The 26,607-nt window shown below is 39.4% G+C and overlaps 1 long non-coding RNA gene across 1 annotated transcript in view; it reads left to right on the top strand.

Annotated features, from left to right (window-relative positions):
* Positions 1-1,548: 1,548 nt before the first annotated feature.
* The window catches only part of LOC130541513 (uncharacterized), a 177,115-nt gene continuing 152,056 nt past the window's right edge, over positions 1,549-26,607 (top strand). The window contains exon 1 of the long non-coding RNA XR_008955571.2: positions 1,549-1,676. This is a non-coding gene — a long non-coding RNA (uncharacterized LOC130541513). The remainder of the gene's footprint in view (positions 1,677-26,607) is intronic.

Raw genomic sequence — 26,607 nt, 5'->3', positions numbered from 1 at the left:
ACATATCCCACTGCTTAAATTTCTTGCTTTTTTTCCCCAGTAATCTTACTACACATGTACATATTGCTAAATGACATCTCACTTAACTTTCCCTATTTGGGGGCTTAAGAAAAAAATTAATCATTCTAAGTATTGTCATCTGCAACTTGCTTATTTTTTTCTAAGATTCCCCCATAATGTTGTCTGTATCTATAGTTAATTCATTCTTACTGCTATTTAATATTTTTATATGCATAGTTCATTTTCTATCTATTCTCTAGTTGTTGGAGATCTCAGTTTGCTTTTTTCTATTACAAAAGTACAGCTGTGAATGTTTTGGTGCATGACTTCCATTGCCCCTGTGCAAGAATTTTTCTCCTAATAGTGGAAGTCCTAGGTTATAGAGTACGTATTAGAATATATATAGGCATACCTTTAGAGAATAATGCCAAATTATTTTTTAAAGAGATTGTACAATAAATTTTTCACAAAGTTTGTGTAGTGTTGGTCCTACTATATCAATGCAATATTTCTACTGTATTCCACAAGCGGAGCATGTGGAAATGGTGCTTGTTTGATAGAAACTTCTCTTCATCTGGCTTCTATTTGTCTACCTACAGTAGAAGTCAAACAGCTCTAATCTTGAACTTAGGGATCTAATCGTGATCAGGGATGAGGCTGGCAAGGCACACCTCCATTTCCTCAGCCTTGGAATCCCTGAACTACCTTTCAGCTCCAGGTGCCTTCCGACTCTTAGCCCCTTTGAACATGAAATTGGTTAGTCACCCTGTTCTGGATAGCTTTCTGTCTATATTTTCCCTGTAGCTGTAAGTAGTGAAGGACCACATGTCCCATCTATTTGGCTTCTAGAATGAGATGCTACCTGCATACATTCCTTAGCAAAGCTTTATTCTTCCTGCCCTTTGCCTCTTTCCTTTTTGCTTAAACTTTTTATTTCTTTTAGTAAATGTGAACATATGTTAGGTTTTCAGATTGGGGGGGTAATATTTAAATTAATATTTAATTTTAATTAATTTAATGTAATAATTATAATTAAGACTTAATGTAATATTTATTTTATAAAGTAATCCATAATCACATTTTTGATGAGTCATAAGCAAAGACCTCTTGAATGCTTACTTTACTTATTGCCAGGTACTGAGCTGAGTGCTCTGGCTACAAAGATAAATACAGTGTAGTGATGAGTGGGCAGAAAATCATCAGATGCCTCCACATGGTGTGATGATTTCTATGTGGAAATTATAGACACACAGGATGTGAGGAAATATGTGCAAGAAAGTAATGGACTCTGGTTGAGGGAGTGAAAGAAGAAGGCACAGAGATGGTAATGGCTCAGCTGTGCCTCTTCAGGTGAGTTTGCCACGTGAGAAATGGAAGAAAGGCAGGCAAAAAAAGAACAAGCCAAGAGTCCCAGCGGAGACTTGGCCAAGTGTCCTGGGCTGCTGGAACATTCCCCTTTGAAGGTACAAGCCATCTAGTAGGATGTTCAGAGGTAAAATGGACTGAGAAAAATGTGAATTAATGGCTCTCCCTCTTCTATGGTTCTTCCAGGGGTAAAAGCTGACTTGGCAGAAGCTGTCTGATACTGTGGGTCATCCTGACCTTGAGACTGTGCAACGTGCCCTGGCAGATTCAGAGTGTGTCCTGCTAGAACCCATGTGCTGGACTCATTTCCAGTGAGTAATGGGCTGAGGTCAAAGGCTGTTCTCGCAGGAGCCTTTCAGGGTTATGTTTATATCCAACCCCATTCTTTGTGCTAACAGAAAACTAGAATATGTAGGAACTGGAAATCCCCATGCCACACTCTAGTCAGTACTTTCACTGCCTTCCCCACTGAACAATTAGTAAATACTTCTACTATTTTGTTCTGATTGCTGGGAATTTTATCCCCTTCTCCCTCCTCCAGGAGAGAATGAGTGAAAATTAGCAAGTAAGATGACTACATTCATTGCCTGAATGCTAGAAAGTGCCGCATGCCCCCAGATTACATTTGTGGAGTGAAGGCTTTGATCTCTGCTTCCTACATGTGTCTGCGAGGATTGGTACTATGGTACTAACTTATTTCTTCCCTTTCATTTTATCCTGACTGACTGAGACACATGGACTTTGACTTTCCAAAACCTAAATTCTAACTTGTCTTAAGAGTCAAAATAAGCCATGGTCTACCATTCTATTCCCTCCTCAACTAACCTTTCTCAGATTGATACAACAGCTAGACTCTGTCTAGGAAAGATTGAGGTCTTGGAGACATACTACTTTTCCTGCATTTGCTGGCCTCGGTATGAATTGAGCCAGCTCAGCACTCTTCTCTGGTGTCTGTTTTTAAAGCCTTGTGCTTTTATGGTGCCAATGGCACTTGGGGAGGATTTAATGGCTGCCTGTAAAAGCTGCTAAACTCTGAAGGCTCAGGTGAGGCAGTGTGAACAGGGGAGCAGCAGCAGTTCTTTCCATAGCATTATCTTCCACCAGATATCTGCAAAAAGTCTCTACAAAGTACCTTGTTTTGGCTGATTGGGTGGTTAAGGAGTTAAGCAAAAAAGAGAAACGGATGTTTCAAACAAAAGCCATGCTAAAGACTTTTATTTTAAGCACACTTTGCCCTGCCCTGCCCTATCCAGCCTGGGAAAGAGTCAGCAAGTTCATAAAGGTGAACCATATCATATTACGTGAACACATCAAATATTTTAGAGTCTGTTTCAATGTGAAAGCCGTACATTGAAACTAATGTCAATTTTGCTGGCAAGATTCCGTTTGTTTTTTTTCCCCAAATGGTTTGTCGTATAATTTTTGCTCTTAATTATAACTGCTATAATTTAGAGTTAAATTAGAAGTCGAAGGAAAAAGATAACTTACAGTGCAGTATTCTTATATAGCTGAAGTTTCCAACAGTTATTATGTCTCACAAGGATCTTTAAAAATAGCATTATTATTCATATCTCATCTTTCTCAGCTTGTAATGTGCTGTGCCACTCATACAGTATACTTTGGAGGAAGTTGGGGTTTTACCTTCAAGTTTTGATTTGGAGAACTGTAAAGAACGTAGGCTTTAATTTAAAGTCAGATAGGCACATCTTTAAATCTTGGTGCCACCAGTAAGTAGCAGAGTGACATCGAAATACTGAAATACCATTGAACGTCCCTGAGCCTCATTTTTCTCATAAGTATCATGTAGATCGGGGGATGGCAAACTTTTTCTGTAAAGGGACAAATAGTCAAGATTTTAGAGTTTGCAGGAAAAATGGTCTCTGCTGCAACTACATACTCAGTTATGCCATTGTAGCACAAGAGCAGCCATAGATAATACAAAAACAAATGGGTGTGGCTGTGTTCCAATAAAACTGTCTACAAATGCAAGCTGCAGGTTGGATCTGGCCTATGGGCTCTAGTTTGCTGACTCCTGATATAGGTAAAGATATTATGTCCCAGTGTTGTCATAAGGACTGCATGCTATATGAAAGATATGTGGAGTGATTGGTGCTGGCATAAAGTCAGCTCTATGACTCAATTCATTCCCTCACTCTGTGCCTCTGTGATCCCCTTTGCTGCCACTAGTGATCCAAATCAGAATGCAGGCAGGTAGCGGAATGCCCTTTTCAGTAGGATATAAGACTGTTTGGATGGAGTTTCTCTTCGCATCCTACTTATTATGTATAAAAGTACTTTTAAAGCTCTGAGCACAGTAGGAATGCCAGTTGTTATTTTTTTTTCCTCCCTGGCATCAGGGCAAGAGAGGAAAAAGCATTCCTAAAGAAAGTGACCCCTTGGCCCAAGGCAGCCTCTTGATTAAATCTTCCTGTTAGAGCTTTGAGAAAAAGCAGAGATAATTGGATTGTGTCATCTTCTCCTCTGGGCAAAAGTTTCCTGATTTTGTTTTCTGGCTCTGTTTCTGATTTTCTCTCTTTTGACGATGGTGGGTGCCTCTAATCCCAGCTACTTGGGAGGCTGAGGTGGGAGAATTGCTTGAACCCAGGAGGTGGAGGCTGCAGTGAGCCGAGATTGTGTCATTGTACTCCAGCCTGAGTGACAGAGCAAGACTCTGTCTCAAAAAAAAAAAAAAAGTTATCTCTATCTGGATGGATAAAGAAGGAAAAGTTACATGTGAGATTTTAGTTTGAGAAAAATGTGGCATGGTTGAATAATTTTTATTTAAGCCTTACCCCAACATTGCAAGACACAGATTTGTGTGAAAGTATCTGTTGCTGTTGAATTGATATAAAGAAACAGAATCTACTGGATCATTGGTGTAGAGAATAACCCTAAATATAACATTTATTGAGAGCCTGTTATTTTTTAGAAAGTAATATATTTCTACTCTAGAAAATTTGGAAAATGTAGGAAAGTATATACGTAAAAAATAAATAAAAGGATAAAGCAAAACGATAACAACAAGAACCAAATCTTTTCTCTCTCCGTCAAATGTTGATATTGGACATTTTAATGCTTCTTGTCTTTTATAATAGTTGCACTCTCCATTTTTGTTAGTTTACAAAACTGGAATCATATCCTATGTTCATACGGATTCATCTGTAAGCTGCTCTTTTCATAATAATGGCATGAAGTGAACACATTCCCTTGTCTTTAAAAACCTTTTATGGCATCATTTTTAATGGCTATGGAGGATTCCAGGGATTGAGATAACACATTTGGAGGCTGATCTTTCAAAACCATTTAGGAACTTCCACTTCTCCTTCGCACTTTTGTCATAACTAAAAACAAAATCAAAGAAGTTAAAACTCACATCAGTTTGTTTGTCTCTTTTGTAAAGCGGTAAGAGGTTTGACAATGGGATCGTCCTTTCCAGCTGGATCAGGGCTAAAGGGAAGCAACTGAGCATGGGTCTGTGTTGCATCTGGGCAGTGGGATCCCAGCATCAGTGGCCAACCTGTTTCTTAGGGGCATTGCCTTAACTACAGGGCTGCATGGTGACAATTCAGGAGTTGACAACATCTGCTCATATTGTATAGTCACCACATGCATGCCCTGTCTTGATTAATCGGGTTGTTTCATTTTAGACATTCTCTTGTCACAGAACATTCTGTGCTTGTACCAGTGATAATGAGTTACCCAAGGGATAGCCTCTTCAGAACTAATAAATCTGTAACTCTTAGAGTACTGAATACATCAGCATCTTTCTAAAGATACAAAGCAATACAGCTGTGCATTAATAACATTTAACATTGTAACATTTGTGTCTGGATGGGTAGGAAATGTTATACTTTAGCAATTAACCCTTTTGTCTGTGGCATTAATGAATGAGATTAGAGTTGGATTTAAGGATTTGTTAAATGACAAAGTCCAGTGACCTTAATTACTCTAATGCCGTTCCTAATCTTATCTGACCTGTGTAAATGAAATGCATTTTCAGCACATCAAATGGTAAGGGTTGTTTCTTTATAATGAGTAAACTGCTGGTCAGAACTCTAGTGTTAAAAATGGCATGAGAAATAATGGAACGTCCACTAATTTATGCATAAATCTCTAAAAATAAAACTAAAGAGCCTTCAAGTCTGGGCCATGTAGCATCTTCTGTCAATCCTTTTCTAACTTTAAATAAAAATTGCTTTCTTGCTCCCCAATTATAAACATTTACTCAGCCATTGTGAAAACAACAGATGATGTAGCAACTTACAAACGGAGAAAGTAAAAACCTTCCATAAATCTGATTGCTAAGATTTAAGCAATGTTCACATTTTTATTTGTATCCTTCTGGGAATTTTTTTCTATGCATGTATACATAGAAATATGTATTTTCCTAATATATAGAAATGGGATCATGTTACATGTATTATTTATTGTATTCTTTTATTCAGGCTAAAGAATATATCCTGAGCTGATATTGTCCCTCTTTCTATCTTCAGACCACAGGAACTTAATTGCTTTTGTTTCTCTTCAGAGCTGCCACCAACTCCCCAACTTCTTAAGGTCTCTCCCCAAGACCCCCTGCAGAAGACAATACAGCCCCACCAGTTTTGCTTGGCTCGCTCTCGCACAGACCATTGTTAGGGATTTTATTGTTAACTGAGTAGGAAAACAGAAGGATATAAAAATAAAAACCACGGCACATTGTATAGGTTTGACATATTAAGACCTTCCTGTTCCTTGGTTGGGTGGTGCTTTGGGGCCTGAAAGTTAATTGTCATCTTTAATCCTGGGCAGAAACCTCACCAATCTCCCCCTTACTTAGATATTTTCCTACCTTGAGCTGCTTAAAATCAGTGATTCTCAAACTGTCTGTGGAGATGTGGAGAATATTCAGTTGTATTTTACGAGTTTTTTTTGTTTTTTTTTTTTTTGTTGTTTGTTTGTTTGTTTGTTTTTGAGACGGAGTCTCGCTCTGTCGCCCAGGCTGGAATGCAGTGAGTGGCGCGATCTCGGCTCACTGCAAGCTCCGCCTACCAGGTTCATGCCATTCTCCTGCCTCAGCCTCCTGAGTAGCTGGGACTACAGGCGCCCGCCACCACGCCTGGCTAATTTTTTGTATTTTTCGTAGAGACAGGGTTTCACCGTATTAGCCAGGATGGTCTCGATCTCCTGACCTCGTGATCCACCTGCCTTGGCCTCCCAAAATACTGGGATTACAGGCGTGAGCCACTGCACCCGGCCTTTTTTCTTTAAAAATGTTTTTGTGGTAAAATACATATAACATAAAATTTATTATTTTACCCATTTTAAGTATGCAGTACAGTGGCATTAAGGACCTTTACACTGTTGTACAATTGTTACCACTGTTCACTCTAGAACTTTTTCATCGTCCCAACCTGAAGCTGTACCCATTAAACATAAGCTCCCCCTTCCCCCGAAACCCTGGCCCCACCCTTCTACTTTCTAACACGTGAACTTGACTATTCTAGCTACTTCACATAAGTAGGATCATACAGTATTTGCACTTTTGAGACTGGCTTATTTCACTTAGCATAACGTCTCCCAGGTTCAGCCATGTTATCTCATGTGTTATAATTTCCTTTCTTTTTAAGACTGAATAAAATTTTATTCACATTTTATTCAACCATTTATGCATTGATGGACATGGTTGCTTCCACCTTTTGGCTATTGTAGACAATGCTGCTATGAACGTGAGTGTACAAATGTCTGTTTGAGTCCTAGCTTTCAGATTTTTTGAGTATATACCCAGAAGTGGAAGTGCTGGATAATTCTATTTTTAATTTTTTGAGGAAACATACTGTTTTCCATAGTGGCTGCACTAGCTTACATTCTCACCAACAGTTGTTTCTTGACTTCTCTAACAACAGTTGTTATTTGCTGGTTGTTTTTTTTTTAATAATAGCCATCTTAATGAGTGTGAGGTGGTATCTCATTGTGGATTTGATTTGCTTTTTCCTAGTGATTAGTGATATTGGCATATTTTCGTATGCTGATTAACCATTTGTATTCAGTAGTCCTCCTTATATGCAGGGATGTGTTCCAAGACCTCTAGAGGATGCGTGAAATCTCAGATACTATCAACCCTGATGTCCACGTCATCTACCCACAAATTTAATGCCTTTTCCATCTTAACTAAACACTTATGCACCGTGGCCACGGCTTTTGCAGTTTGAAGTCTGACAGCAAAACTAGCACAAATTTCTTCCTTTTCATCTTCACAATTTCATGGATAGACGATTCGTTCTTACCAAGATCTTAGCAACTTCCGCATACATTTTTTTCTTTCCTAATTTAAGTTGAGAACTTTCACCTTTTTACCTAATGGAAGCACTTCATAACTTTTCCTTATATCCCTATTGCCAGCATGACTCTCTTGCTCTTTGGGGTCGTTATTAAGTAAAATAATGGTGACTTGAACACATGCACTGCAATACCTCGACAGTAGTTGTGATCACCGAAATGGCTCTAAATGACTAATGGGTGGGTAGCTTGTGCAGTGTGGATATGCTGGAAAAAGAGTTGATTCATATCAGAGGTGGGATGGAACAGGATGCCACAAGATTTCATCATTCTACTCAGAATGGCACACAATTTTAAATTTATGAATTACTTATTTCTGGATTTTTCTATTTAATATTTTGGACCATGGTTGACCATGAGTAACTAAATCTGTGGAAAGCAAAACTGCAGATAAGAAGAGATGAATGTATCTTCTTCAGATCTTTGGCTCATTTTTAAAATCAGGTTTTTATTTTGTTTTGATTTGTTTTTTACCTTCTTTTTCATTGCAGATTGATACTTTTATAAACTATAGTAATGTTATTATCAGTGAATTATGGAATGTCAAGATGAGGAACTTTAGGATGAAGTCCTAAAATGTCTACTTCTAGCCACAATTAAGTAAAAGAGACTGATCCAGTTTTCCACCTTAAACAATCAGAAAACCAGAAAAATACATGAAACAATGGTTTTCAGATACTGGACAAAAACCCCTGCATACGTATGATCCCTTCAGAGTGATGGTGCCATGGATTGAATGTATGTTTTCCTCCAAAATGCATATGTTGGAACTTAAACTCCAATGTGACAGTTTTAAGAGGTGAGGTATTTGAGAGATGATTAAGTCACGATGGTAGAACCTCTATAAATGACATTAGTATCCATATAAAAGGGCTGGAGAGAATTAGCCAAGCCCTTCTTGCCTTGCATCTATTCTGCCTTGTGAGGACACAGCGTTCATCCTTTTTGCCCTTTGGGCCTTCTGCCATGTGAGAATGCAGCAAGAAGGCCGTCAAGAGACACCAAATGCTGGTGCCTTGATCTTAGACTTTCCAACCTTCAGAACTGTAAGAAATAAACTTCTATTATTTTTTTCTTTATTATTATACTTTAATTTCTGGTATAGATGTGCAGAACATGCAGGTTTGTTACATAGGTATACATGTCCCATGGTGGTTTGCTGCACACATCAACCCATCATTTACATTAGGTATTTCTGCTAATGCTATCCCTCCCCTAGTACCCCACCCCCACCAACAGGCCCCAGTGTGTGATGTTCCCCTCCCTGTGTCCATGTGTTCTCATTGTTCAACTCCCACTTATGAGTGAGAATATGCAGTGTTTGGTTTTCTGTTCCTGTGTTAGTTTGCTGAGAATGATGGTGTCCAGCTTCATCCATGTCCCTGCAAAGGACGTGAACTCATCCTTTTTTATGGCTGCATAGTATTCCATGGTGTATATGTGCCACATTTTTTTTTTTATCATTGATGGACATTTGGGTTGGTTCCAAGTCTTTGCTATTTTGAAGAGTACTGCATTAAACATATGTGTGCATGCGTCTTTACAGTAGAATGATTTATAATCCTTTGGGTATATACCCAGTAATGGGATTGCTGGGTCAAAAGATATTTCTGCTTCTAGATCCTTGGAGAATTGCCACACTGTCTTCAACAATGGTTGAACTAATTTACACTCCCACCAACAGTGTAAAAGCATTCCTAGTTCTTCACATCCTCTCCAGCATCTGTTGTTTCCTGACTTTTTAATGATTGCCATTCTAACTGGCATGAGATGGTATCTCGTCATGGTTTTGATTTGCCTTTCTCTGATGACCAGTGATGATGAGCTTTTTTTCATATGTTTCTTGGCTGCATAAGTGTCTTCTTTTGAGAAGTGTCTGTTCATATCCTTTGCCCACTTTTTGATGGGGTTGTTTGTTTTTTTGTTGTAAATTTGTTTAAGTTCCTTGTAGATTCTGGATATTAGCCCTTTGTCAGATGGATAGATTGCAAAAATTTTCTCCCATTCTGTAGGTTGCCTGTTCACTCTGATGGTAGTTTCTTTTGCTGTGCAGAAGCTCTTTAGTTTAATTAGATCCCATTTGTCAATTGTGGCTTTGTTGCCATTGCTTTTGGTGTTTTAGTCATGAAGTCTTTGGCCATGCCTGTGTCCTGAATGGTATTGCTCAGGTTTTCTTCTAGGGTTTTTATGGTTTTAGGTCTAACATTTAAGTCTTTAATCCATCTTGAGTTAATTTTTGTATAGGTATAAGGAAGGGGTCCAGTTTCACTTTTCTGCATATGGCTAGCCAGTTTTCCCAACACCATTTATTAAATAGGGGATCCTTTCCCCATTGCTTGTTTTTGTCAGGTTTGTCGAAGATCATGTGGTTGTAGATGTGTGGCATTATTTCTCAGGCCTCTGTTCTGTTCCATTGGTCTATATATCTGTTTTGGTACCAGTACCATGCTGTTTTGGTTACTGTAGCCTTGTAGTACAATTTGAAGTCAGATAGCATGATGCCTCCAGCTTTGTTCTTTTTGCTTAAAATTGTCTTGGCTATATGGGCTCTTTTTTGGTTCCACATGAAGTTTAAAGTAGTTTTTTCTAATTCTGTGAAGAAAGTCAATGGTAGCTTGATGGGGATGGCATTGAATCTATAAATTACCTTGGGCAGTATGGCCACTTTCACAATATTGATTCTTCCTATCCATGAGCATGGAATGTTTTTCCATTTGTTTGTGTCCTCTCTTATTTCCTTAAGCAGTAGCTTGTAGTTCTCCTTGAAGAGGTCCTTCACATCCCTTGTAAGTTGTATTCCTAGATATTTTTTTCTCTTTGTAGCCATTGTGAATGGGAGTTCACTCATGATTTGGCTCTCTGTCTATTATTGGTGTATAGGAATGCTTGCAATTTTTGCACATTCATTTTGTATCTGAGACTTTCCTGAAGGTGCTTATCAGCTTAAGGAGATTTTGGGCTGAGACAATGGGGTTTTCTAAATATACAATCATGTCATCTGCAAACAGAGACAACTTGACTTCTTCTCTTCCTATTTGAACATGCTTTATTTCTTTCTCTTGCCTGATTGCCCTGCCCAGAACTTCCAACACTATGTTTAATAGGAGTGGTGAGAGAGGGTATCCCTGTCGTGTGCCGGTTTTCAAAGGGAATGCTTCCAGCTTTGCCCATTTAGTATGATATTGGCTGTGGGTTTGTCATAAATAGCTCTTATTATTTTGAGATCCATTCCATCAATACCTAGATTATTGAGAGTTTTTAGTATGAAGGGGTGTTGAAATTTGTCAAAGGCCTTTTCTGCATCCATTGAGATAATCATGTGGTTTTGTGATTGGTTCTGTTTATGTGATGGATTACGTTTATTGATTTGTGTATATTAAACTAGCCTTGCATCTCAGGGATGAAGCCAGCTTGATCATGGTGGATAAGCTTTTTGATGTGCTGCTGGATTCAGTTTGCCAGTATTTTATTGAGGATTTTAACATCAATGTTCATCAGTGATATTGGCCTGAAATTTTCTTTTTTTGTTGTGTCTCTGCCAGGTTTTGGTATCAGGATGATGCTGGCCTCATAAAATGAGTTAAACTTCTTCCTAGTTTAGTCTAGGGAGGGTGTTTGTATCCAGGAATTTGTCTATTTCTCCTAGATTTTCTAGTTTATTTGCATAGAGGCATTTATAGTATTCTGATGGTAGTTTGTATTTCTGTGGGATCAGTGGTGATATCTCCTTTATCATTTTTTATTGTGTTTATTTGATTATTCTCTCTCTTCTTCTTTAATAGCCTGGATAGTGGTCTATTTTGTTAATCTTTTCAAAAAACCAATTCCTGGATTCATTGATTTTTTAAAGGGTTTTTCATGTCTCTATCTCCTTCAGTTCTGCTCTAATCTTAGTTATGTCTTGTCTTCTTCTAGAATTTAATTTGTTTGCTCTTGGTCTCTAGTTCTTTTAATTGTGGTGTTAGAGTGTTGATTTTAGGCCTTTCCTGCTTTCTCCTGTGAGCAGTTAGTGTTATAAATTTCCCGCTAAACACTGCTTTAGCTGTGTCCCAGAGATTCTGGTACATTGTGTCTTTGTTTCCATTGGTTTCAAAGAACTTATTCATTTCTGCCTTAATTTTGTTATTTACCCATTAGTCATTCAGGAGCAGGTTGTTCAGTTTCCATGTATTTGTGTGGTTTTGAGTGAGTTTCTTAATCCTGAATTCTAATTTGATTGCACTGTGGTCTGAGAGACTGCTATGATTTCTGTTCTTTTGTATTTGCTGAGGAGTGTTTTACTTCCAATTATGTGGTCAATTTTAGAATAAGTGTGATGTGGTGCTGAGAAGAACGTATATTCTGTTGATTTGGGGTGGAGAGTTCTGTAGACATCTATTAGGTTCACTTGGTCCAGAGCTGAGTTCAAGTCCTGAATATCCTTGTTAATTTTCTGTCTCATTGATCTGTCTAATATTGACAGTGGGGTGTTAAATTCTCCCATGATTATTGTGTTGGAGTCTAAGTCTCTTTGTAGGTCTCTAAGGACTTGCTTTCACCTCTTCTTGTTGCGTTGATTCCCTTACCATTATGTATTGCCCTTCTTTGTCTTTTTTGATCTTTGTTGGTTTAAAGTCTGATTTATCAGAGACTAAGATTGCAACCCCTGCCTTTTTTTCTTTCCATTTGCTTGGTAAATATTCCTCCATCCCTTTATTTTGAGCCTATTGTGTCTTTGCACTTGAGATGGGTCTCCTGAATGCAGCACAGAGATGGGTCTTGACTCTTTATCCAATTTGCCAGTCTGTGTCTTTTAATTGGGGCATTTAGCCCATTTATATTTAAGTTTAATATTGTTATGTGTGAATTTGGTCCTGTCATTATGATGCTAGCTGGTTATTTTGCCCATTAGATGATGCAGCTTCTTCATAGTGCTGATGGTCTTTACAATTTGGTATGTTTTTGCAGTGGCTGGTACCAGTTGTTCCTTTCCACGTTTAGTGCTTCCTTCAGGAGCTCTTGTAAGGCAGGTCTGGTGGTGACAAAATCTCTCAGCATTTGCTTGTCTGTAAAGGATTTTATTTCTCCTTCACTTATGAAGCTTAGTTTGGCTGGATATGAAATTCTGGGTTGAAAATTCTTTTCTTTAAGAATGTTGAATATTGGCCCCCACTCTCTTCTGGGTTGTAGGGTTTCTGCCGAAAGATCCGCTGTTAGTCTGATGGGCTTCCCTTTGTGGGTAACCCGACCTTTCTCTCTGGCTGCCGTTAACATTTTTTTCCTTGATTTCAACCTTGGTAAATCTGATGATTATGTGTCGTGGGGTTGCTCTTCTCAAGGAATATCTTAGTGCTGTTCTCTGTATTTCCTGAATTTGAATGTTAGCCTATCTTCCTAGGTTGGGGAAGTTCTCCTGGATAATATTCTGCAGAGTGTTTTCCAACTTGGTTCCATTCTCCCCGTCACTTTCAGATACACCAATCAAACATAGGTTTCGTCTTTTCACATAGTCCCATATTTCTTGGAGGCTTCGTTTGTTTCTTTTCATTCTTTTTTCTCTAATCTTGTCTTCCACGCTTTATTTCATTAAGTCTATCTTCAATCTCTGATATCCTTTCTTCTGCTTAATCAATTTGGCTATTGATACTTGTGTATGCTTCACGAAGTTCTTGTGCTGTGTTTTTCAGCTCCGTCAGATTATTTATATTCTTCTCTAAACTGGTTATTCTAGTTAGCAGTTCCTCTAACCTTTTTTCAAGATTCTTAGCTTCCTTGCATTGGATTAGAACATGCTCCTTGAGCTCGGTGGAGTTTGTTATTACTCACCTTCTGAAGCCTACTTCTGTCAATTCATCAAACTAAATCTCCATCCAGATTTTTTCCCTTGCTGGCAAGGAGTTGTGATTTTTTTGAGGAGAAGAGGTGTTCTGGTTTTTGGAATTTTCATCCTTTTTGCTCTGGAATAAACTTCTACTCTTATAAATTACTTAGTCTGTGGTATTTCTGTTACAGCTACACAAATGAACTAAGACAAATGAGGAATAAACAAGGTGAGCCCTACTATTGCCTCAACTTGCTGTGCAGAGGCAACCTGAAAGCACACCTCCAGGGGACCAAATTAATCCTTTGTACCGTAACTGCAAGCCACAACAAAGTCCCCCACTACATAAAAGAATACAGCAAAATCCAACACCCAACTACCAAAAATGCATGCTCTCCAGAATCTAATAAAAAATTATCAGGTCTGCAAAGAATTGTAAAATATAATCCATAAACAGGAAAAAGAAACCAACTGGTAGAGTTGAATTATGATAAAAAATAAAATGGAAAAAATGAAATAGAACATATAAACCCCCATTTCTTTTAATTATTAGATTTAATGGACATTAAAAAATTACATTGCTGAAATCCCTATAAAATTTCTAATGACCTACTCCCAAGTTTTGTAATACTTACTGCTCTGTGAACTGGTAACAATTCACACACTGTCACCAGGTCTCTGGACCACACTGTGTGTCCCTGTTTAGGCCAACATTTTTTTACCCCTAGCAGATTGACTTGAATATGCAGTTAGGGCAAAAAAAAAATCATGTTTGAATATGTTTATATAAGAGTGTCGTAACCTTAAGTGAATTACTCTTCCTCCAGGGAGTCCAGACTAAGAGGCTCCCATCTCAGTGGTTTTCCAGCACCATTCTAGATCCCAGGGGAACACATGAGGTAAAGGCTCGAGGTTGTAGAGTGAAGTATGTCAGAGAAATTTATGAGAGGCCTAATTAGCACAGTCATTGTAGATAAGTAGAAACAGCAGTTTTAAGTTAAATGCTTCTGAGTCTAATTATTTCCTCTTTTAGCATGGACTTAGAGGAAACTGCACTAAATCATTCTGGAAATAGATCGCCAGTTCACAGGATGCTGAGAACTAATTATTGAATGCACTGAATCTTGTGCATGTTGTAGCTGCTAAGAGTGAAGACACAGGAGAGCAACCATAGGGCTCTTCACCAGCCACCTCCTCCTCTCAAGCAAATGTCTGTGGACCCATTGTTCCAGTAGAGTATGGGTGTTTGATGTCCTATTAATTGACAGCAGTTTCCCCTTTCAGTCCTCAAGATCACTGCTTAGCCTGCCTAGGTTCAAAACTCTTGTTTGTGAGCTGGGAGGAAAAAGAGAAAAAAGATAAAATAAATGTGAATAAAATAGAAATAAGCAAATGTCATTGATTACATTTCATTTGTTACTTTCATTTTGGAACCCATTGCAACCCACCTATCATGTCTTTTGTTTCTCATCTATAAAAAAGATACAATGATAATAGTACCTACCACATGACGTATAATTGAATTCACATGTGGAAATATATTGGCACATGTAGAGTGTTCAATACATATTAACTCCCTATAACTAGAGCTATATATCCATATGTGTTTACTTCTTTCCTTCATTCTAATCCACTCAAGAACCATATAGTATCTGGGTGATCAATTTTAAAAAATTATGCAATTCATCTTTTTAAATTAAAAGCACTGGTATGATTTTATAAAATGTAGCACTGTTTAATTTAAGATAGGGAGTTTTCATTAGTTTCTGTGATAAAAGCACGTCTCACCAAGAGCAAGGAGTTGAGTCCTGAGGTGTGGGTGGTATGATCAATCTTTGAGGGCCAGCTGCCCGACATGTACTTCATCATCCTCACAAAGGTTCATCATCTCCTTTTGTTTTTCTATAGAATCATTAGTATCCATGTCCTGTGCCTGGGTCATTTTGGTTTATTGGTAAGAAAAGCAATTAGATGGCAGAGCACTCAGTGATGCCTGCCCTGACTAGGTGTTGCCACATGAACCTTGCAAAGCCCAGAAGAGTGAGAAAGGCGATGCATTTATAGGCTAGGTCTAAAGCTAAGGATGGTAAATCACTTTTTTATTTATAAATTCCAAGATCATATCCCTTTATCCTGCTATGTAAAATAGAATGTCTTGGTAATTGGTTTAAGGTCCTAGATGATGCTCTGCCAAGACACGAAGAGGATCTCAGGACGTAGGTGTTCATATCTGAAACTCTTTGTGAGCATGTGGCCTGGTCACAGACAACTATAGAAAGTCTGGGGCTGGGTACAGTGGCTCATACCTTGAATCCTAGCACTTTGAGAGGCTGAGGTAGGATGATCGCTTGAGGCCAATAGTCCAAGACCAGGCGAGGCAACATGGACTCCATCTCTACAAAAGTGAAAAAGGAAATAAATTAGCCAGGGTGGTTGTACATGTCTATAGTCCCCTGATATAGTTTGGCTGTGTCCCCACCCAAATCTCATCTTGAATTCCCATGTGTTGTGGGAGGAACCCGGTGGGAGGTAACTGAAACATGGGGGCAAGTCTTTCCCATGCTGTTCTCATGATAGTGAATAAGTCTCACAAGATCTGATGGCTTTAAAATGAGGAGTTCCCCTGCATAAGTTCTCTCTCTTTGCCTGCTGCCATCCATGTAAGATGTGACTTGCTCCTCCTTGCCTTCCGCCATGATTGTGAGGCTTCCCCAGCCATGCGGAACTGTAAGTCCAATTAAACTCTTTCTTTTGTAAATTTCTCAGTCTCAGATGTGTCTTTATCAGCACCATGAAAATGGATTAATACATCCCTAGTTGCTTGGGAGGCTGAGGAAGGAAGATTGCTTGAGCCCAGGAGGTTGAGGCTGCAGTGAGCTGTGAGCATACCACTACATTCCAGCCTGGGTAACAGAGTGAGACCATGTCTCTTAAAAATATTAAAAATGCATACATACATAAGTAAAATCTGAAGATAGCACCTTTTCTTCTAATAGTGGGTTGCTGAGTTTCTTTATAGATTTCAGTGACTGCTCCCTATATGAATGTGGAAACTTCTCATAAGATGGCAAGTGTGTTCCTAGGGATGAATAATTACTTTTGGTAGCAGTAAATAAAATTATTTTGAAATGGATCGAAGGTCTCGTCTATAGAGAAAGAACTCTTTTAGTTATCCTTATGCTTGGCTACATTGGTTTTCTGAAATGAGAATGTAATATTCCTGAGAGATTGAGTGTTCATACTGAATTATTTTCATCTAAAAATAATCATTTACAGAGGTAGAGGTGAGCTTTTGTGCTAAACTAGAAGTGGCAAAAACTTAGGTAATAAGGAATTTATTTTTTATTTTTCTGCTTTCTAACTTTCCTCCTTGACATTCTCTAAATTACTACTTTTGACCACTTTTTAAAAAATTTACATGTCCTCTCATGACACAGTCTGCCAATCTCTTGGCTGTGTGACAGAGACAGCCAATTCTCTCTCTACAGCTTTAAGACTTCTTGTTATATGTAATAATAAATCTCTATCATCTAAGCCATCTTGATTCGGTGTTCTGTTCCTTGCATCTGAAAGCACCTTGATTCTTTTTCCTCTAAACGATAATGGGAGAATGAATCATTCTAAAGCGAAGTCATAATCATGTTACTCCCATGCACAGAAATCTTAGTAGTTCCCTACTCCCAACAAAAAAACAAAACCCCACATTTATAATGTAGTATTTAAGGCTTTCCTAAATTTTGTCCCAATCTACCTTTCCAAGCTTATTTCCCATATGCTTAGTTTACCTGGTCCCTTCCATGGGTTACAACACTTTAAGAGCTGCAGTGAGGGAGAGAGGAGAGGGATGCAGTTGGGCCTGACCCTGGACCAAAGCACCCCTTGCCCCTCCTCTCCTCTTCTAGTTTCCACCCTGCCTCCAAAAAATGAATGTGGAACTAGCTGGTATCTGTTTGATTTTGACCTAAAAATCATTTCTGTTTGAGAGGCAGAAATCATTGTTAGTAAATTCTTCTGTGTCTCAATGCAGAAAAAAAGAACAAATTTGAGTGTCCTGAAAGATGAAGGTTGCCTTTGAGAACACGGTTCCTAGATTCCTCAGCTCCAGGATAAGCACTACCATGGGGTAGCCCTGGTCATATCATGTGTGCTAGAGAGGAGAGATTTTTCTTTGGCAGCAGGAGGTATATCCAGAGAATGCTGAAGCTCCTAGACTAAATTCTGCAGCAGAGATCAACAAAGAAGAACAAGGCATACTGTTGACCAGTGTAAAGGCATGCAGCCAGCAAGCACTGAACCACTGCCACCGCCTCAGCTGCTCAGTCTGAGAACAACCCTGAAAGCCTGCCCCTGTGTGTGATGCAAGCTCAGGAGCTCTGTCAGTGCATTCCAGTCACATTAAAGTGAAGGGCTCTCCATCAAGAAAGACAGTGAAAGCCCTAAATCAAAGTCAAAGGGGATGGGTTCTGCTCTTACAGCAATGTTCCTATCAGGAAAGCCTCACCTGGTTTCCAAATTTTCCAGTCAGGCTGAACATGGGAGCTTGTCAATCAGTCCTAGACACCTCTGGGACAGTGACACCGAGAGTAGAAGCCACACCCCTAAAGCACTCCTTAACCCAGGTGGGAGCATGGGTCTGAAGACAGAGACTGGAAATGATGCCAAGGGAGGCATTCCCATCTACTCCTTTGATCTAAGAGGTCCTGAGACTAAAGAATGTAATTCTGCTGACCACATAAAGTTCCAGGATTCCCAGCACACAACACACTTGATGGTACCCTCAAATTCTGTGGCCCACAGCTCTTCCATACCTTCCCATAGCCAGACTATTGCGCAGAGTCCACACCTTCTTGGAAGACATCAGCCCAAGTGGTGCATGTGCGTTCAAGCTGCAGAAGCTGTATTGAAAGGTCAGGTTGAAACTGATGCCTCTTTCCAAATCCAGAAAATTCCTAGCAGCAAGATAGAGAGAAGCAAAACCCTGAACACACAGATATCTGCCTTTGGAATGATCCAAAACTTTTCCCACAACAGCCCCCAGCTCCAGCCAACCAGGGCCATATGTGCCTTTCTAGACTTTCAGGAATGTTAGGCTCTGAAATGTAAGGGCAAAATGTCTCCAACCCTGCACCCAGTCCAAGTCTTTCTGGAGTCAGTTGGCCAGACAATGTGCCAAAAATTCCAGATGATGGAAACTTCTCTCTTGGCAAAGAGGTCTTCGGTGTTCTTGGGGTACACTCCCCAAATCCCCAAAGATTGTTTTCAGAGACGTTTTAATAGCAGCTGGCAGAGAAACAGTGAGATCTTCCCCTTGGGATAGCACAGCTGACCTAAGGCCCAGCATAGAGATGACTAGGATGATCCCAGGCTCTCTGTGAATATTCCCATTTTCCCTTGACCAGTTGAGAGACCTCTCAGTCCTACCAGGGAAGACTTTTCCAAAGCACTGTCTCACAGATGGGCTCCGGTTGGGAATTTGAGTTTGGGATGGTTCTTCATGTCATGAAATAAAATGGCCATCTAAATATCAAACGTGGGATCTAACTCTCAGATGATACCTCAAAAGATGAGAGGCTGGGTGTGCCCTGGGGAGATGGTGAATTACAGTCAGGTAGCTCAGCTGTGCTGCCTGCTCAGCAGAAGACAGCACCCCTGCCATGTGGTGAACACCCTCAGCAGGAAGATGACATGGGCTTCAGGTCATTCTTTCCCATATCTTAGGGTCCAAACTGCAACAGGGTTTGGCAGAATCTTAGTGAACCAATCAGACCCAACAGAAGGACTAACAGCCAGCTCAGTCATAGCCACCACTACCTTTCAACCCTTCCAGAAACCCCATTAGCCTCAACACAGCTTCTGCAGTTTGACATGGCCTGAGGCAGGGGCCCTTGAATAAATCTGGGGCATGCAGCCAGGTGTGTTCTCTTGATATGAACTCTCTGAAATCTCCCACTCTACACAGTCCAGTCTAGTCCACAATATGGGACTTGCCCTCGGGAAACCTCAAATTTCCCCAGGTTCCATCATACCTGGTGGGCCTAATGGCAAATCCTGATGCTGTTGCTTCCATTAAACTGCACCATCTTGAAGTGAGCAGGTTTGGGAAAGGATAGGTTCTGGAGGCAAGTTGTACTAGACAGAAGACTTCTGCAGATTATTTGATGATTGATATTTTTTTGAATATGCATTTTGATATGTTGAGTGTCCAACTTTGCAATGTCCAGTTCTATCAGATTATATCATGATACCATCAAGCTAGTGGTTAACTTAAATGAAAATGCTCCTCCAACTCCCTCACCCAACTTATCATTAATTAAAAACATGCCAGGAATTGCCATTAATAATACATAAAATCTGCAAATTTTAGATCCAGACTCTATGATTCCAATGACAACCCTCCAGCTCAGTGGGAATAACCTAGCCACTTCTCACTCTAACTTGACACCCTTCCTGAATGCCACGGAACCCAGCATACTTCCCCATAGTGCTCCAATGGGGCCTGCTTTGATGTCACACAATCCTATGATAAGTCACGAGTCCTAGGAGCCTTGGCTAGTATCACAATCCTATGATGGGTCATGAGTCCCAGGAGCCTTGGTTGGCATCTCAAGGACAGAAGAATTTCTCTAGGTGTTTGTAAGCCAGGAGGCCCAGAGTGTCTGACTCCTTTGCTATGCTGGGGAATAGCATGACTTCAGGGTTTGTGGACCCAGATCTGCAGCAATCCATATGTGAGTTTGATCTGTCTTCCGTGATTCCATCACAGATGTCCAACCAGACAGTGAACTGTTTCCCTCAAGGGAAAATCTCAGGCCATAAACAATGCCAGGGTTTTTGCAGATGGAGGAGGTGACAGGCAGATAAGTTCCACAGTGGCACTGGCATTGCTTGGTCTAGGGTCAGCACAAGCTCTGAGCATCCTTTGGGTACAAGTGTATCCTTTCCAGACTTTGTCAATGACATTGCTGGCCTTTCTCAAGCAATAACACCAAAAAAAGAAAAATAAATGCAAAAAAAAAAAAAAGGAACTAAGTTTAGCATAGATAGGGATGGAAAAGAAATCTTTCGTTTTAAAAAATAGTGAAGTGTAGGACATTGTTTTTGTGTTCAAATGCTCTTCGGCACTGTCTCTCCATGTGTATACAAATTCACCTTCGTGTTTCTCGTGTTGTCTCTCATCCTTCCCCATCTCTGTTAAGTGTGCTTCACAGACATCGTGCCCGCCTTGCTTCCCTCCTCTGTTTTTCCCTTGGGCGCCGATCTACAAGGTGTTCCTCTGGGTGATTAATGGAGACAGGCCTCCACTTCCATGCTGAGCATCTTCGTCGTTTTGAGGGAGAGAGAGAGGTCAGCCACTGGGCTGTTCTATGGCTTTTCTTTCCCTGCTTTGTCTTCTCCTTCACTAATATGCCCTTCCCAGCACCCCGCCCCACCCCCCTCCTTGTTTCCTGTCTTCCTTTTACTCAGAATTCCCAGGTGAATTGTATTAATGTGGGAGTGGAACAGATGCTAAAAGTTACCCAGGACTTTTGTTTTTGTTTTCTTGTCTTTTTTTTTTTTTTTAAATGTTGTGGTTATTTCCCTTCTTCCTCCTCCCACACATGCAATGTTACAGCAACTGCCATTCCATTTGGTACAGAACCACTCCCTGGGGCTGTGATGTCAGAAAAATAGAATATATTATTTATTACAAAATTAAAAACCGGAAAGCTCACTTTAAGGCTGAATCAAAAAATCACTTCCATGAGACACTTCCTGGTCTCCCAGGAAGAACAAATGTCATTTTCTTCGGAACTTGCTGCTGAGATCTAACACTTTCTTCTCTCATGTTCTTATAATACATATATATATATTTTTAATTTCAGCTTTCCTATAAACTGAAACTACATGAGGGTTGGGCCTGAGCCTGATTCAATTTCAGATGTTCCACAGTGCTTTGCCTACAGATATTGTGCACAAAAATTTTCTCTAACCACTTTAAATTATAGCTAAACATGGGGAATGGTGAAAAGGAGCAATTAAAGCAAGCCACAAGTTGGGACATGAAACTCAATTTGTGAAATTAGAAAAAAAAAATAGACATGAGGAGGACAGAACTTGAGCTATAAATAGATTCAGGGAGACTAAGCAACAGATGGCAGAGGGGTTTTTATGAGATCACAAGTTGCTGAGGGTGAACAGCCAGAGCCCTCCGTAGAGAGAGGGAAGTTTATAAAATTGGCTTCTTAGCACAGTGAGGCAATGTCAGGATTTGCTGTGGCTTGCACTGGCTCAGAAAGCCCCCACATCAGCTGGAGTGAAAAGTCATGCTGATGACCGCCCTGCACTGCTGGCTGTGCCTTTAAGGCTGCAGAAATGGAATTTTCATAAAATTCAGTGTTCCTCAGGAAAAGCTGGAGGTTAAACTGTTATCAGATTCAGTGCCATTGTAAAATGGCTCCTTTGTGGCATCCCCAAATTAGTTTCTCACTCAGAGCACCTTATTTCACCCAGTCCCAGGTCAGTTATAATAAATGAGGGCTTAGAAGTACAGAGTGCACACAGAGAAGAGAAACAGGCATCTGTGTCTACTTCAGAAACAATTCTGTGTACACGACTAAATCTTAATTTTTTGCAACCATCCTTTTTAAAAGTGATTATTTTCTACATTTTATTTTTATTTACATTAAGAATGAAATCTGCTAACAAAATAATGTCTTTTGAAGCAAGATGGATGAAGCCAGAGACCATTATTCTAAGCGAAATGTCTCGGGAATCAAAACCAAATACTGCATATTCTCACTCATAAGTGGAAGCTAAGCTGTGGGTATGCAAAAGCATACAGAGTGGTATAATGAACATCAGAGACTCAGAAGGGGTGAGGGATGAAAAACTACTTATTGGGTACAATGCACACTATTTGGGGTGACAGGTGCACTAAAATCCCAGACTTCACCACTATACGATTCATTCATGTAACTAAAATCCACTTGTACCCCTAAAGCTATTGAAATTAAAAACATTTTTAAAAATGAATAAATATTCTCAGACTTAAATGATGAAAGAAAACAAGTGTTGGTGAGGATGTGGAGAAAGAGAACCTTTCTAGACTGTTGGTCAGAATGTAAATTGATACAGCCATCTTGGAAAACAATATGAAGGTTTCTCAAAAAACTGACAATAGAATTATTGTATGATCCAGCAATCCCACTTCCAGACATATATGCAGAAGAAATGAAATTAATATGTCAAAGGGATACCTGCATTCTCATGTTTATTGCAGCACTATTCACAATAGCCAAGGTATTGAAGCAACTGACATGCCCATCAAGATGAATGGATAAAGAAAATGTGGTGTGAATATACAATGGAATACTACTCAGTCTTTAAAAAGAAGGAAATCCTGTCACTTGTGACAATACAGATGAATCTAGAAGATACTATGCTAAGTGAAATAAGCCAGGCACAGAAAAGCAAATATCACATGAATTCACTTGTATTAGGAATCTATAAAAGTCAAACTCAGCCAGGTGTGGTGGCTCATGCCTGTAATCCCAGCACTTTGGGAGGCCGAGGTGGGTGGATCACTTGAGGTCAGGAGTTCGAGACCAGCCTGGCCAGCATGGTGAAACCCCATCTCTACTAAAAATGCAAAAATCAGCTGGGCGTGGTGGCAGGCACCTATAATCCCAGCTACTCGGAAGGCTGAGGCAGGAGAATCACTTGAACCCGTGAGGCGGAGGTTGCAGTGAGCCAAGATCACACCACTGCACTCCAGCCTGGGCACTAGAGCGAGACTCAGCCTCAAAAAAAAAAAAAAAAAGTCGAACTCATAGAAGTGGGGAGTAGAATTGTGATTACTGGAAGATGGGGGTTAGAGGATGGACAGGAAAGGAGATATGATTGTCAAAGGGTACAAAGTTCTGTTAGAAAGAATAAATTCTAGTGATCTATTGCACAGTATGCTGACCTTAGTTAATAATAATGTATAGTTCAAAATTGCTAAAAGAGTAGATTTTAAATGTTCTCACCACAAAGTAATAAGTATGTGAAGTAATGGTGATGCTATTTAGCCTAATTTAATCATTACACAATGTATACACGTATCATAATATCACATTGTTTCCCATAAATATATACAGCTGTTATTTGTTAATTAAAGATTAAATTTTAAAAAGTTTCTGTAAATCTTGCTTAAGTACCACAATAATAACCCTCTGAAAGTAGCCTCAGACAAATAAATGTGCAATAAATAGGTATTCTTAAGATGAGTAATATCATATCCAGGAGTCTTAACTTCTAAACTTAATGCTGATGAGAAATTCCCATAGCATTGCTACTGTGGGGACCAAAAGCAAGCCATGGACAGTTCACCAGGAATTTTATCACTCTCCTGAGCTTAACACTCTCTATTTACTCACAAGTATAATCTGCTTTAAATCCAACTGAGGAAAATTTAGACTTGCCAAATTAAAAAGCCAGCAGAGTGATTATCTCCTAAAGAAAAGGATCATTTGCTGTATCAATACTTTAAATAACAAGGTGCCTTAGTACAGTTTAAAGTTGGAAAATATTTATTTCACAGCACCTCTGGATTCCTGAAAATGTGATGTGCCTATATTTTTTTCTTCAGTGCTCTAGCGCAGACCCAGACAATTTCTGAAGCCAGTTAGAAATAAGATGGACAACTAACAGTCTGTGTGATGTAATCTGTGGCTCGTGAGTCCAGAATTAGAGGCCAAAGAAGAAAATAACTGAATCCTTTTTCTAGCACTGATTTGCTGTGAATTGATTTTAAACCTCAAAAATGAATCATTTTATTTTGCTAACAGGGAAATCATATTACATAGCCTACTCCATGTAAAGTAGTTTCGGTTTCTGCAAAGGAAAAAGAACATGATCGGATTTAGCAAAATGGTGTATTACATAGGGCGAAAATCAGATCATCAGAGAATATTAGAGCTTAAATGGTCCTTAGCATTCTCAGTCTAAATCCTTTATATTGTAGATGCTAAAACTATGGTGGGCACTTGAGTGGTGTCTGTCCAGCATTTCTTCTCTTCCCCAGTCAACCTTAAGAGACAAGTCCATTTCCAGGAAAAAAATGACAAAGGGTGATGGTATTACCGGCATTATTAGTGCCAGGCCTTCTAAAGGGACTCCTCTGAAGCTTCTCACTGTATGTCACCCTAGATATTAATACATGCAAATTTTTTATATATGGTGGGTGCCAGGAAAAAAATGGTTATCATGTGAATTTAAAGAATGCTCCACGTTTATTATTTTCATCAAGTAAAGTAGATTTTTTTTTCTTTTTTGGTTTGTTCTGACTTGTTTTGCTTTGGCCTGGGGTGGGGCAGAACAGAGAAAGGCACTACAAATTATGAAGCATAATCCTGCACTGACAGGCGTACAAATTTAAACACAGCTTTGAGTTTGAATTCATCTATATAATGTCTAAACCATGCAGTTCTTCTTTTGTTCTGTAGATCAACTTAAGAAATAAAAGACAAGGCAGTTTCTGGTTAACATGTATCCTCCTATTCTGTCCTATACCCTGATCTACGAGGATTTTGAATGAGCTGCAGTGGTATATTATGGCAATGTGTTCTGTCTTGAAAATAAATAAGATATTTCAGTTAAAAATAGATACAGAGATTAGAAGTAGATAAATCTCATTATGTTTGGAATTTGGATTGACTTCATATGAGCATTCTAGGAGTTCTGAAGCTTAATGACAAATTACAGAAATATTTGGGGATTAAAGAACTCATCAAATCCAGGAAAAACATATGGCCTTTAAGGACTTAAAAAACTTACACACACACACACACGTATATATATATGTGTGTGTGTGTATATATATGTGTGTATATATATATGTTATATGAATTACTATTTTTAACTTAGGAGAGAAGAATGAGTGACTGAGGCTGTAAGTTTTCCATATTCATATGTTTTCCACTTCTACGGGAGAAGAGGATGCTATTCTGACCCATGTGGTCTGGAGCAGGCAGATCAAATGTAAGAGCACACAATAGTTTCTCAATGGCCATACTAAGAACTGGGCTTTCCTGTGGGTACAAAAGAGATAGCCTGGTCTGAGTTCAAATTCTGTTTCATTTTACTTGCTATGTGGCCGACTTGTGCTATTCTTTCTCACAGAGCCTTCATTCCTTCAACTTAAAGGAAGAGAGTATCAGGTGAAGATAGAGTCGCTAGTACAGAGAAAACTTTAAAAACCATGTCTAACTTAAAAAAGCAATTTAAAAACCCTAAAAATGAAAGTAGAAATTTACCTTCATGTTGACATTGTGAAAGGCTTTGTATGTTTCTGAGGAGTCCTGCCTTTTTTGTACTGCTTATGCAAATGGAGTCCTGCTTATGCAAATGGGCCCATTTATTCAGCCCTGGGGCAGTAGTTATTTATGTGCTGTAACACCAGAAGAGGCAGTGGCCCTTAAAAGAGAGAATCATGGGCTTATGGTAAGAACTAGACTTGAGCTCTGACTCCTCCAGGACCTCTGACTTTGGAAAAATCATTAAACTTCCCTGAGTTATGGTTTCTCATCTGTAAAATGATATGATGGAATGAAGTCTGAGTCCTCCCAAAATTCTTATATTGAAGCCTTAACCACAGTGTGATTGTATTTGGGTGTAGAGCCTTTAGGAGGTAATTAGGGTTAGATGAAGTCACAAGGGTGGGCCCCTTACAATGAGATTAGTGCCCTTATAAGAAGAGGTAGACCAGAGCTGTCCCTCTTTCCACCATGTGAGGATTCAGCAAGAAGGCAGTCATCTGCAAGTCAGGATGAGGGTCTTCACCAGGAACTGAATTGGCTGCCACGTTGTTCTTGAACTTCCCATCCTCCACAAATGTGAGAAATCAATGTCTGTTGGTTAAACCACCCAGTCTATGCTATTCTGTTATAGCAGCCTAACCTAAGACAGATAGGAATAAGAATACCAATCTATTGTGTAGAGTTGTTAGGCCACAAATGAGACACTTGTATATGAAATCTATGTAAATTTTCAATCAATTTTAAGTACTATGTTAGAACCTAGAGAGATTTGAAAGTGAATCAGACATAGACCTTGCCCTCAGAAAGTTCAGTTTCCCAGGTGATGTAAGACTCATATAACCAACA

Source organism: Pan paniscus, chromosome 4 (genome assembly GCF_029289425.2).
Source record: "Pan paniscus chromosome 4, NHGRI_mPanPan1-v2.0_pri, whole genome shotgun sequence".
NCBI lineage: Eukaryota > Metazoa > Chordata > Mammalia > Primates > Hominidae > Pan > Pan paniscus.
The sequence above is the reverse complement of the archived record's forward strand: the minus strand, read 5'-3'. Positions and strand labels throughout refer to the sequence as shown.